This window comes from Pristiophorus japonicus, chromosome 22 (assembly GCF_044704955.1).
Source record: "Pristiophorus japonicus isolate sPriJap1 chromosome 22, sPriJap1.hap1, whole genome shotgun sequence".
NCBI classification, from domain to species: domain Eukaryota; kingdom Metazoa; phylum Chordata; class Chondrichthyes; family Pristiophoridae; genus Pristiophorus; species Pristiophorus japonicus.
Genome location: NC_091998.1, coordinates 4,465,761 through 4,478,793, shown reverse-complemented (window position 1 = coordinate 4,478,793; position 13,033 = coordinate 4,465,761). Strand labels below are relative to the sequence as shown.

Here is a 13,033-nt window from a genome sequence, read left to right as displayed (position 1 = left end):
ATCGTGCCTGTGTCGGCGAAAAAGAGCTATCCAGCTGTGTTGGCATTCAAGATGACAGAAATCACAGAGGAAAATAACGCTGGTTTCCTCTGTAAAGTTGCATTTATTGAAAAAGAGCTATCCAGCCTAATCCCACTTTCCAGCTCTTGCCTTGTAGATTACGGCACTTCAAGTACTTTTTAAATGTGATAAGCGTTTCTACCTCAACCACCCTTTCAGGCAGTGCGATCAAGAATTCCACCACCCTCTTGTGAAAAAAGTTCTTCTCAACTCCCCTCTAATCCTTCCACCAATTAATTTAAATATATGCCTCCTGGTTATTGACCTCTCTGCTAGGGATAATAGGTCCTTCCTATCCGCTCTATCTAGGCCCCATATAATTTTATATACCTCAATCAAGTCTCCCCTCAAGCCTCCTCTGTTCCAAAGAAAACAACCCCAGCCTATCTAATCTTTCATAGAAACTACGAAACATAGAAAATTACAGCGCAGAAGGAGGCCATCTCGGCCCATCGTGTCCATGCCGGCCGACAAAGAGCCACACTGCCATCGGTCAGCAGCCCTGAAGGTTACATATAAACCTATGAACAATGGTGGACAGGTAAAGAGCATCCGGCCCAACCAGTCTGCCCCGCACAACTGCGACACCCCATCTATCGCAACATTCTACACTCCACCCGGAGCCATGCGATCTCCTGGGAGAGGTAAAAAAACAGATAAAAACCCAGGCCAATTGGGGGAAAAAAATCTGGGAAATTTCCTCTCCGACCCATCCAGGCAATTAGAACTAGTCCAGGAGATCACTCTGGCCATATTAGATTCCCTTACCATCGTGTCTGCGCCAACCAACAAAAGGTTATCTAGTCTAATCCCACTTACCAGCTCTAGGTCCAGCACTTCAAGTGCACATCCAAGCACCTTTTAAATGTGGTGAGGGTTTCTGCCTTCACCACCCTTCCAAGCAACGAGTTCCAGACCCCCACAACCCTCTGCCTGAAGAAGCTTCCCGTCAAATCCCCTCTGAACCTTCCACCAACCACCTTAAACCTATGCCCCCATGTAATTGACCCCTCCCCCAAGGGAAATAGGCCCTTGCTATCCACTATATCCAGGCCCCTCAAAATTTTATATACTTCAATGGGGTCTCCCCTCAGCCTCCTTGGTTCCAAGGAGAACAAACCCAACCTATCCAATCTGTCCTCATAGTTAAGATTCTCCATTCCACTCGTAAATCTCCTCTGCACTCTTTCTAGTGCAATCACGTCCTTCCTATAATACGGCGATCAAAACTGCATGCAATATTGCAGCTGTGGCCTAACCAGAGTATTACACAATTTAAGAATAACCTCCCTGCTCTTGTATTATATGCCTCAGCTAATAAAGAATTAGCTTTCTTTATAGCTAAAATTCTCCAGTCCTGGCAAGATCCCCATAAATCTCCTCTGCACCTTCTCTAGCGCAATCACATCTTTCCTGTAATGTGGTGACCAGAACTGCACACAGAACTCCAGCTGTGGCCTAACTAGTGTTTCATACAGTTCAAGTATAACCTCCCTGCTCTTATTCTATGCCTCGGCTAATAAAGGCAAGTATTCTGTATGCCTTCTTAACCACCTTATCTACCTGGCCTGCTACCTTCAGGATCTGTGCCCATCCACTCCAAGGTCCCTCTGTTACTCTATACTTCTCAGCATCATAAAACATATTTCCAAGTATAGGTGACATCAAGAGGATGAATGAAAACTCCTTGGGTTCCAGTGATGAAAGAAGCTTAAACAGCATTCAAAGAAATGCAATAATTTAACTAAGAATTGAAAGGTGAGTTTTAAATGCTTTGAATCCCAATTGCACAAGTTGGACCAATTAAAGGGATTTTCTTAATCAAAAGGCAAACAAATTCTATATTTGGACAGGAGCCAAATGCTTCAATGTGTGAATTCTTGGTCATGATCATTTAAAAACATAGAAAATAGGTGCAGGAGTTAGCCATTCGGCCCTTCGAGCCTGCACCGCCATTCAATGAGTTCATGACTGAACATGCAACTTCAGTACCCCATTCCTGCTTTCTCACCATACCCCTTGATCCCCCTAGTAGTAAGGACTACATCTAACTCCTTTTTGAATATATTTAGTGAATTGGCCTCAACAACTTTCTGTGGTAGAGAATTACACAGGTTCACCACTCTCTGGGTGAAGAAATTTCTCCTCATCTCGGTCCTAAATAGCTTACCCCTTATCCTTAGACTGTGACCCCTGGTTCTGGACTTCACCAACATTGGGAACATTCTTTCTGCATCTAACCTGTGTAAAACCCGTCAGAATTTTACACGTTTCTCTGAGATCCCCTCTAATTCTTCTGAACTCCAGTGAATACAAGCCCAGTTGATCCAGTCTTTCTTGATATGTCAGTCCCGCCATCCCGGGAATCAGTCTGGTGAACCTTAAATCTAGAGTCACTTTCCTATATAGTACAAAATGAGAACATAGTCTATTTTACTTATGAACCTTAACAACAATTTGCAAAGATGCAGATCTTTACCTCCTAGTCAGATGTGTGCTCGCATATGAACCCATGCCCAGAGGAGAAATCTTTAGAATAGTCTTTTATTGTAGTGTGATGCCAAGTTCCTGGCCTCTTTCCCCATCTATCCCTATTGGTTTGGTAAAAGTAATTTTATTTAAAATGTGATACTCTCTACAATTTTGTTTAAAGTAGGTGTATCTGTACATTTCACTTTTTATTATATCTTAGCCCGTATAAGAATGGGTTTCCTGCTGTCTCCAGTTTATAAGGACTTGCACAAAGTGTCAGTTATAAACTGCTCTCAATTTCTGACATTTTTGGCATTCAAGATGACAGAAATCACACAGGAAAATAAAGTTGGTTTCCTCTGTAAAGTTGTGCTTATTGAAAGCACATAATTTAAATTTTGAAAGGAAATACAACTAAGTAACAACAAATTGACAAATATTAAATGTGACTTGGATATAAATTACTGGCAGCAAATCTAGCCTCTGGTGTAGTGTAATCATAGAGAGGCATTTTCTCTGCGTACCATATGTAGTCTTGAGAGAATGTTATTGTTTGAATTACCTTCCCACTAGCCATACTTTATAGTCCTAACACGTTGCCACTCCATACTGAAGCTAGTCCAGCAAATTGAAAGAAAGTATCAAAACAATAAAGTATCAATTCCAGATGCAAACTTATTTGTTTTAAAATGATTCTCTATTTGTGAATCTTTGTTCTCTTCACGGTTAAGGATGTTGGTGCTGCAGAATGAATCATTTTCTACATTTGGCATCCAGTCAGCATCAAGCACTCTCAGGTCACATACAGCCTGGGTTAGGTGCAGTGTAAAGGTCCCTTTACAGTGTCTCAACAATGTGCCTACTGGGCCGAGTTGCATTTCCATTGTATACACAAGGCACTCTTGTGGCCTCTCTGTGTAATATTTTCAGTTTTGTGCCAAATTCTTCGTAGTTTTGTGCTACAGATTTGGGACAAGTCAGGCGAAACTCAATTTGCTTCAGAGCCTAACAGCCGGCAGGAAGCTTTCATCTCATCACTCAAGGTTGGTTTCGAATCCATTTCCCCACTTAGCCTCCCATCTTCCTCAAAAACCTACTGTAACTCCTAGTTTGCAAATTCGTAATTTGGAACAAGTACAAGTTTAGTATTTTTATAAGTACGTGCTGTTCTTCGTTTTATGACTATGGCTTTTCATAAGTAGATATAAAAAGAAACTGATCCAACACAGTTTAGAAGATAAGAACAGAATCTCGTCTCAATCAGGTTGAACCACATCTCGCCAACATTCGAAGTTGGCATCAGTTGCCGGAAATATTAAGGTGTCCGATTGCACAGTCAAGATCTGTAATAAGGGCAGAATGTTTATTTGTCAATACAGGTGTGGAATTGTTAGAAGTAAATAGATGTTAAATTTCTAGTATTGTGTTGGCCAGTAAATAGTGAAACAAGAACCATTGGATTTAAAATTGAGTATTTTTGCTTTACAGGAGATCAATGTCAGCATTTTCACCAATTACAAGGGCAGAGAGGAGAGTTTGGTCTGAGTCTTATCTTGATATCCAGTGTGGTCTCCGCGTCCATTGGGAGTGGAACGACTGTAATATCCTTTCTCAATGGCACAAAACCCACACGAGGCACATTCTATGGACAAGGTCACTCTATGACCTGAACCTTTATTCACAGGACCAAGAAGTGATGATCCTGCGTGGGACCTCCCTTTATATACCTGGATGACCAGGTAAGGAGTGTCTCCCACAAGTTCACCCCCTGTGGTCAAGTTGTGCATTGCTTAAGTATATACAGTATTGTAGTGGTGTTACATAGAGGTTACATACATGACATCACCTCCCCTCCAAAGTCTTATTGGGATCATAGGTTAAGTCTTTCAGGTGGGCTACGCTCACTCGTGGAGCGCCGCAGTTGGGGCTCTGGTTGTTGAGCCTTGGCGTGAGTGTCTGTCACCTGTGGTGATTCCGGCCTGTCCGGGCTGACTGCCGGGACTGTGCATGCTGCTGGATGTTCTTGTTGCTCATTCACTGGCGGTGGTGTGAGCACCATCTCATGATCTTCCTCGAGTTCCTCAGTGTCCATGCTGAACCTTTTTTTTACTTGGTCCAGATGCTTATGGCATAACTGCCCACGATGACCCTGTTCCCCTCTTTGTCTATTACAGTACCCTCAAGCCATTTGGGCCCCACGGCGTGATTGAGGACCAATATGGGGTCATTTATTTCTATACATCTCCCCCTTGAATTTCGGTCATTGTACTGGGATTTGGGACTGGCGCTTGCCCTCAACTATGTCAGTCAGGACTGGGTGAATGAGGGACAACCGAGTTTTGAGTGTTCGTTTCATAAGTAGCTCAGCGGACGGGAACCCCGTGAGCGAGTGCGGTCAGGACCTATAGGCCAGCAGGAGGCGCAATAGGCGGCATTGAAGGGAGGGTCCTTGAATCCTGAGCATGCCTTGTTTAATGATTTGGACCGCACGTTCCACCTGGCCATTGGAGGCCGGCTTGAACGGTACTGTTCTGACATAGAAACATAGAAACATAGAAAATAGGTGCAGGAGTAGGCCATTCGGCCCTTCGAGCCTGCACCGCCATTCAATGAGTTCATGGCTGAACATGCAACTTCAGTACCCCATTCCTGCTTTCTCGCCATACCCCTTGATCCCCCTAGTAGTAAGGACTACATCCAATTCCTTTTTGAATATATTTAGTGAATTGACCTCAACAACTTTCTGTGGTAGAGAATTCCACAGGTTCACCACTCTCTGGCTGAAGAAGTTTTTCCTCATCTCGGTCCTAAATGGCTTACCCCTTATCCTTAGACTGTGACCCCTGGTTCTGGACTTCCCCAGCATTGGGAACATTCTTCATGTTTGATGCCATTGCCCGACATGAACTCCTGGAATTCGTAGCTCGAGAAACATGGGCCATTATCGCTAACAAGGATGTCCAGCAAGCCGTGGGTTGCAAAGACCGCACGTAGACTCTCCACAGTGGTGGATGTTGTGCACGAATTCAAAATGATGCACTCGATCCATTTTGAGTACGCATCTACCACAATGAGAAACATTTTTACCTTGAACGGGCCTGCGTAGTCTACATGAATACGTGACCATGGCCTGGTGGGCCAGGGCCACGGGCTGAGCGGTGCCTCCCTGGGGGGCATTACCCAGCTGGGCACACATCGTGCACCTGTGAACACAGTGTTCCAGGTCTGAATCAATTCCCGGCCATCAAACATGTGACCGGGCAATGGCCTTCATCAGCACGATGTCTGGATGCTCGCTGTGGAGTCCCCTGATGAATGCCTCCCTGCCCCTCTGGGGCATGACTACCCGGCTGCCCCATAGTAGGTAGTCAGCTTGGATGGAGAGCTCATCTATCCACCTGTGAAACGGTCTGACCTCCTCAGGGCATGCTCCGTGTGCGGGCGCCCAATCCCCAGTCGGGACACATTTCTGAATCAGAGATAGGAGGGGATCTCTGTTTGTCCAGATTTTGATCTGGCGGGCTGTGATGGGGGAGCCTGCGCTGTCAAAGGCATCAACAGCCATGACCATCTCAGCGCTTTGTTCTGTTGCCCCCTTGGTGGTGGCCAGTGGAAGCCTGCTGAGTGTGTCAGTGCAATTTTCGGTGCCAGGCCGGTGCCGGATGGAGTAGTCATAAGCAGCCAGCGTGAGAGCGCATCGCTGTATGCGAGCTGACGTGTTGGCATGACAGCCTTGCTGTCTGACAACAGGGATGTTAACAGCTTGTGGTCCATTTCTAATTCGAACCTCCTGCCAAAAATGTACTGATGCATTTTTTTTACACCATAGACACATGCGAGTGCCTCCTTCTCAACCATCCCATATCCCCATTCTGCTTGAGAGAGCGACCTGGAAGCATAAGCCACAGGTCGTAGTTGGCCCTCAGCATTACTCTGCTGCAACACGCACCCAACCCCATAGGACGATGCATCACATGTCAGAACCAATTTCTTACAGGGGTCATACAAGGTCAATAACTTATTTGAACAAAGTAGGTTCCGTGCCCGATTGCTCGCCCAAAAACCAATCGCAACCCTTACGCAGGAGCACGTGAAGCGGCTCCAACAACGTGCTTAAGTTCAGCAGAAAGTTTCCGAAATAGTTCAAGAGTCCAAGAAATGAACGCAACTCCGATGTGTTGCCGGGCCTGGGCGCTCGTCGAATCGCCTCTGTTGGATTCGGTGGTCCGAATCCCATCTGCAGCAACCCTCCTGCCCAGGAACTCAACCTCAGGAGCCAAAAACACACATTTAGACTTCTTGAGTCGCAGGCCTACCCGGTCCAGTCAGCGTAGCACCTCCTCCAGGTTGTGGAGGTGTTCCTCGGTGTCACGATCCGTGATGAGGATGTCGTCCTGAAATACGATTGTTCCAGGAATGGATTTGAGCAGGCTTTCCATGTTTCTTCGAAAAATCGCGGCCGCTGATCGAATGCCAAACGGGCACCTGTTGCAAACGAACAGTCCCTTGTGCGTAGTGATGGTAGTCAGTAGTTTAGATTCGTCGGCCAGTTCTTGAGTCATGTAGGCTGAAGTGAGATCCAACTTGGTAAACAGCTTGCCGCCTGCCAGCGTGGCGAAAAGATCCTCTGCTCTCGGGAGCAGGTATTGGTCTTGTAGGGACACCCGATTGATGGTGGCCTTGTAGTCGCCACAGATCCTGACAGAACCATCCGCTTATAGGACGGGAACGATGGGGCTCGCCAAGTTGCTGAATTCAACGGGCGAGATGAACAGAACCCCAAGAAAGAATGCAAAAGGCAGGAGGCAACAGAGCAGCGTAGCACTGGAATAAGTGTAAATCACAAGGTGGTAGGAAGGGACAATATGTATGAATATAAAGGGGCGGCAGGAGGGGTCAAAACTAAAAATCATGGTTTTAAAAACTAGGATTAAAACACTCTACCTAAACGCACGCAGCATTCGAAATAAAGTAAATGAGTTGACGGCACAAATCATTACAAATGGGTATGATTTGGTGGCCATTACAGAAATGTGGTTGCAGGGTGGCCAAGACTGGGAATTAAACATACAGGGGTATCTGACAATTCGGAAAGATAGACAAGAAGGGAAAGGAGGTGGGGTAGCTCTGTTAATAAAGAATGATATCAGGGCAGTTGTGAGAGACGATATTGGTTCTAATGAACAAAATGTTGAATCATTGTGGGTGGAGATTAGAGATAGTAAGGGGAAAAAGTCACTGGTGGGCGCAGTTTATAGGCCCCCAAATAATAACTTCATGGTGGGGTGGGCAATAATCAAGGGAATAATGGAGGCATGTGAAAAAGGAACGGCAATAATCATGGGGGATTTTAACCTACATATCGATTGGTCAACTCAAATCGCAAGGGGTAGCCTTGAGGAGGAATTCATAGAATGCATACGGGATTGTTTCTTAGAACAGTATGTTACAGAACCTACAAGGGAGCAAGCGATCTTAGATCTGGTCCTGTGTAATGAGACAGGAAAAATAAACGATCTAGTGAAAGATCCTCTCGGAATGAGTGATCACAGTATGGTTGAATTTGTAATACAGATTGAGGGTGAGGAAGTAGTGTCTCAAACGAGCATACTATGCTTAAACAGAGGGGACTACAGTGGGATGAGGGCAGAGTTGGCTAAAGTAGACTGGAAACACAGACTAAACAGTGGCACAATTGAGGAACAGTGGAGGACTTTTAAGGAGCTCTTTCATAGTGCTCAACAAAAATATATTCCAGTGAAAAAGAAGGACAGTAAGAGAAGGGATAACCAGCCGTGGATAACCAAGGAAATAAAGGAGAGTATCAAATTAAAAACCAATGCGTATAAGGTGGCCAAGTTGAGTGGGAAACTAGAAGATTGGGAAAACTTTAAATGACAGCAAAGAATGTCTAAGAAAGCAATAAAGAAAGGAAAGATAGATTACGAAAGTAAACTTGCGCAAAACATAAAAACAGATAGTAAAAGCTTTTACCGATATATAAAACGGAAAAGAGTGACTAAAGTAAATGTTGGTCCCTTAGAAGATGAGAAGGGGGATTTAATAATGGGAAATGTGGAAATGGCTGAGACCTTAAACAATTATTTTGCTTCGGTCTTCACATTGGAAGACACAAAAACCATGCCAAAAATTGCTGGTCACGGGAATGTGGGAAGGGAGGACCTTGAGATAATCACTATCACTATGGAGGTAGTGCTGGACAGGCTAATGGGACTCAAGGTAGACAAGTCCCCTGGTCCTGATGAAATGCATCCCAGGGTATTAAAAGAGATGGCGGAAGTGATAGCAGATGCATTCGTTATAATCTACGAAAATTCTCTGGACTCTGGGGAGGTACCAGCGGATTGGAAAGCAGCTAATGTAACGCATCTGTTTAAAAAAGGGGGCAGACAAAAGGCAGCTAACTATAGACTGGTTAGTTTAACATCTGTCGTGGGGAAAATGCTTGAAGCTATCATTAAGGCAAGAAATAGCGGGACATCTAGATCGGAATAGTGCAATCAAGCAGACGCAACATGGATTCATGAAGGGGAAATCATGTTTAACTAATTTACTGGAATTCTTTAAGGCTATAATGAGCATGGTGGATAGAAGTGTACTGATGGATGTGGTGTATTTAGATTTCCAAAAGGCATTCGATAAGGTGCCACACAAAAGGTTACTGCAGAAGATAAAGGTACGCAGAGTCAGAGGAAATGTATTAGATGGATAGAGAATTGGCTGGCGAACAGAAAGCAGAGAGTTGGGATAAATGGGTCCTTTTCGGGTTGGAAATCGGTGGTTAGTGGTGTGCCACAGGGAGCGGTGCTGGGACCACAACTGTTTACAATATACGTAGATGACCTGGAAGAGAGGACAGAGTGTAGTGTAACAAAATTTGCAGATGACACAAAGATTAGTGGGAAAGTGGGTTGTGTAGAGGACACAGAGAGGCTGCAAAGAGATTTAGATAGGTTAAGCGAATGGGTTAAGGCTTGGCAGATGGAATACAATGTCAGAAAATGTGAGGTCATTCACCTTGGGAAAAAAAAACAGTAAAAGGGAATATTATTTGAATGGGGAGAAATTACAACATGCTGCGATGCAGAGGGACCTGGGGATCCTTGTGCATGAAACTCTTTTAGAGTCTACCTGCAAAAACATAAAACATGCCACCCGACCTGGGTGAAAAGCCTACTGCACCTGGTATTCCCAGGCAGTCTCCCATCCAAGTACTAACCAGGCCTGACTCTGCTTAGCTTCCGAGATCAGACGAGATTGGGCGTTTTCAGACTAGTGTGGCCGTAAATCCCAAAAGGTTAGTTTGCAGGTGCAGCAGGTAATCAGGAAGACAAATGGAATGTTGGCCTTCATTGTGAGAGGGATGGAATACAAAAGCAGGGAGGTCCTGCTGCAACTGTATAGGGTATTGGTGAGGCCGCACCTGGAGTACTGCGTGCAGTTTTGGTCACCTTTCTTAAGGAGGGATATACTGGCTTTGGAGGGGGTACAGAGACGATTCACTAGGCTGATTCCGGAGATGAGGGGGTTACCTTATGATGATAGATTGAGTAGACTGGGTCTTTACTCGTTGGAGTTCAGAAGGATGAGGGGTGATCTTATAGAAACATTTAAAATAATGAAAGGGATAGACAAGATAACAGGCAGAGAGGTTGTTTCCACTGGTCGGGGAGACTAGAACTAGGGGGCACAGCCTCAAAATACGGGGGAGACAATTTAAAACCGAGTTGAGAAGGAATTTATTCTCTCAGAAGGTTGTGAATCTGTGGAATTCTCTGCCCAAGGAAGCATTTGAGGCTAGCTCATTGAATGTATTCAAATCACAGATAGATAGATTTTTAACAAATAAGGGAATTAAGGGTTATGGGGAGCGGGCGGGTAAGTGGATCTGAATCCACGGCCAGATCAGCCATGATCTTGTTGAATGGCGGAGCAGGCTCGAGGGGCTAGATGGCCTACTCCTGTTCTTAATTTCTATGTTCTTATGTTCTTATGATGCCCTCTTTCAACAAACGGTCCAATTCGCTCTCAATTTTCCTACGCATCACATATAGCACTGCTCTGGCTTTGTGGTGCACTGGTCTGGCGTCCAGGGTGATGCAAATCACTACTTTGGTACCTTTGAACGTCCCGACGCCAGGTTGGTATAGTGACTCAAATTGTTGTTGGTCTTGTGAGCACGAACTTCGCTCCACAGATGACATTGCGTGCACATCCCCCCATTTCCAGTTCATCTCAGCTAACCAGCTCCTCCCCAACACTGCGGGACCATTGCCCGGGACAATCCAGAGCAGCAGCCGGTTCACTGATCCATTGTGTGTGACCGCCAACATTGCACTGCCTAGTACTGGAATGATTTCTTTGGTATACGTCCATAGTTGTGTCTCAATGCGTTCTAGTTTGGGTCTACAGGCTTTGACAGGCCATAGCTTTTCGAATTGTTGAACGCTCATGAGTGAATGGCTGGCCCCCGTGTCCAGCTCCTTGCATACAGGGATGCTGTTTAATAAAACCTTCATTATCATTGGTGGCGTTTTGGTATATGAGCTGTGAATGTTTGCCACATGAACTCGCTGAACTTCAGCATCCATTGATTTGCCCCAACAGTCATCTTGCCTCACAGACCCCTCTTCTGGTCCATCCGCCTCATAAATTAGCCTGGTAACAGGCTTCCTGCACATTCGAGCTAAATGGCCACTGAGGTTGCAATTTCTGCAGACAAATTGTTGAAGCCTGTAAGTCATGGCAGAGTGTTTGCCCCCACACCTCCAGCATGAGCTGAGATTCCCATTGTTGTGAACAAAGGAGCTATGACCTGGCATTCCTCACTGATTGTCCCTTTGACTGCTCTTGAGTACCCTGTTAGTGGGTGTCAATGGCCCAATCCTGGACCGCATTGTCCACTGTGATGGCATAAATGTCTGTTCAGCCTGCCATTATCTCTGCTGAAAACCTACTCTGGGATCTATTGCTGCCTGGGGTGTGTCAAACTGCCCTTGCCTGCCTGCGGGGCTCTGAGTCGCGTTTATGATATTGACTCCCTGATCCCCTGCCGCGTTGGAGGCAGAATGACGCGCGTATATTATTTTGGTTTCCTCCTCCCCCGCCATGAAAGTCTGAGCCATCAATGCCGCCGCTTCCAAAGTCAAGTCCTTGGTCTCAATTAACTTTCGGAAAATCCCCGCATGACCGATGCCCTCAATAAAGAAATCCCTTAACATCTCCCCCCTGCAGGCGTCTGTGAACTTAGAGGCTGGCCAAACGCTGGAGGTCCGCAACAAAGCCCGGTATGCTCTGTCCTTCACGACTGAGTGGGTATAGAATCTGTGTCAGGCCATGTGTATGCTGCTCGCCGGTTTGAGGTGCTCACTGATTAGTTTGCTGAGCTCTTCAAAGATTTTGTCCACCGGCTTTTCGGGTGCGAGTAGGTCCTTCATGAGCGCGTAAGTCTTCGGTCCGCAGCTGGTCAGCCGCTGCATCTCCCAGCCATTCTTTCGTGACAAAGCTTTGCTGGAGCGTCTCAATGAAATCGTCCCAGTCCTCACCAACACAGTACCATTCCTCTGTGCTACCGGTGGCCATTCTCGTGGGTTGTTGATTCCCATTTCTCATCGCCAATATACTATCCTTTCTCAATGGCACAAAACCTGCACGAGGCACATTCTATGGACACAGTCACTCTATGACCTGAACCTTTATTCACAGGACCAAGAAGTGATGACCCTGCGTGGGACCTCCCTTTATATACCTGGATGACCAGGTAAGGAGTGACTCCCACAAGTTCACCCCCTGTGGTCAAGGTGTGCATTGCTTAAGTATATACAGTATTGCAGTGGTGTTACATAGAGGTTACATACATGATAACGACAACCCCTGGTTATCCTGGTAGGATGTAGTGAGTCAGGAAATGGAAATAACCCACAGCACAATCAGAGGTGGGGTTGCCTTGCGTACTGCTAGGCATGGAAGAGAAGACATATGCAAGGCTGGCATAGTTGCCTGACAATCTTTTCAACCATGAAATAGGACAGCGGAATATAGTACTGTAAAAGGGAGGGAAGACTCCAAACAAAGAAAGAAAGGATTGACGTATAGTGTGGGAATAACATAGCAGTTAACATTGCTTAAAATTGGGGAGGATGTGTTTGTGGAAAGGAGATCAATTTATTGAGTTATGGGTAAAGGAAGTAGCATATTTTGACTTCTAGTTGACATTTTGCCTCTCAAAACATTGACAGCAGAAATGTACCTTGATGGAATTAATAGTACATTTGAAAATTGACCAGAATTAGTTCAAGGTCACTAGTGGAGTCCCACAAGGAATCAGTACTGGGACTTCTACTATTCACATTATTTAATACCAACTTTAATAACCAGCATGTTCCGATTAGAGCATCTAAGTTTGTTGATTGTACTTGATGTTTCAATAGTTAAGGGTAAAATTACATATGGCATTAATAAATTTTTGTAAAATTCATTC

At 45.3% G+C, this 13,033-nt stretch overlaps 1 pseudogene; it reads right to left on the bottom strand.

Moving 5' to 3' along the window:
- Positions 1-9,723: 9,723 nt before the first annotated feature.
- On the bottom strand, positions 9,724-9,842 carry LOC139235224 (5S ribosomal RNA; annotated as a pseudogene).
- Positions 9,843-13,033: the final 3,191 nt, after the last annotated feature.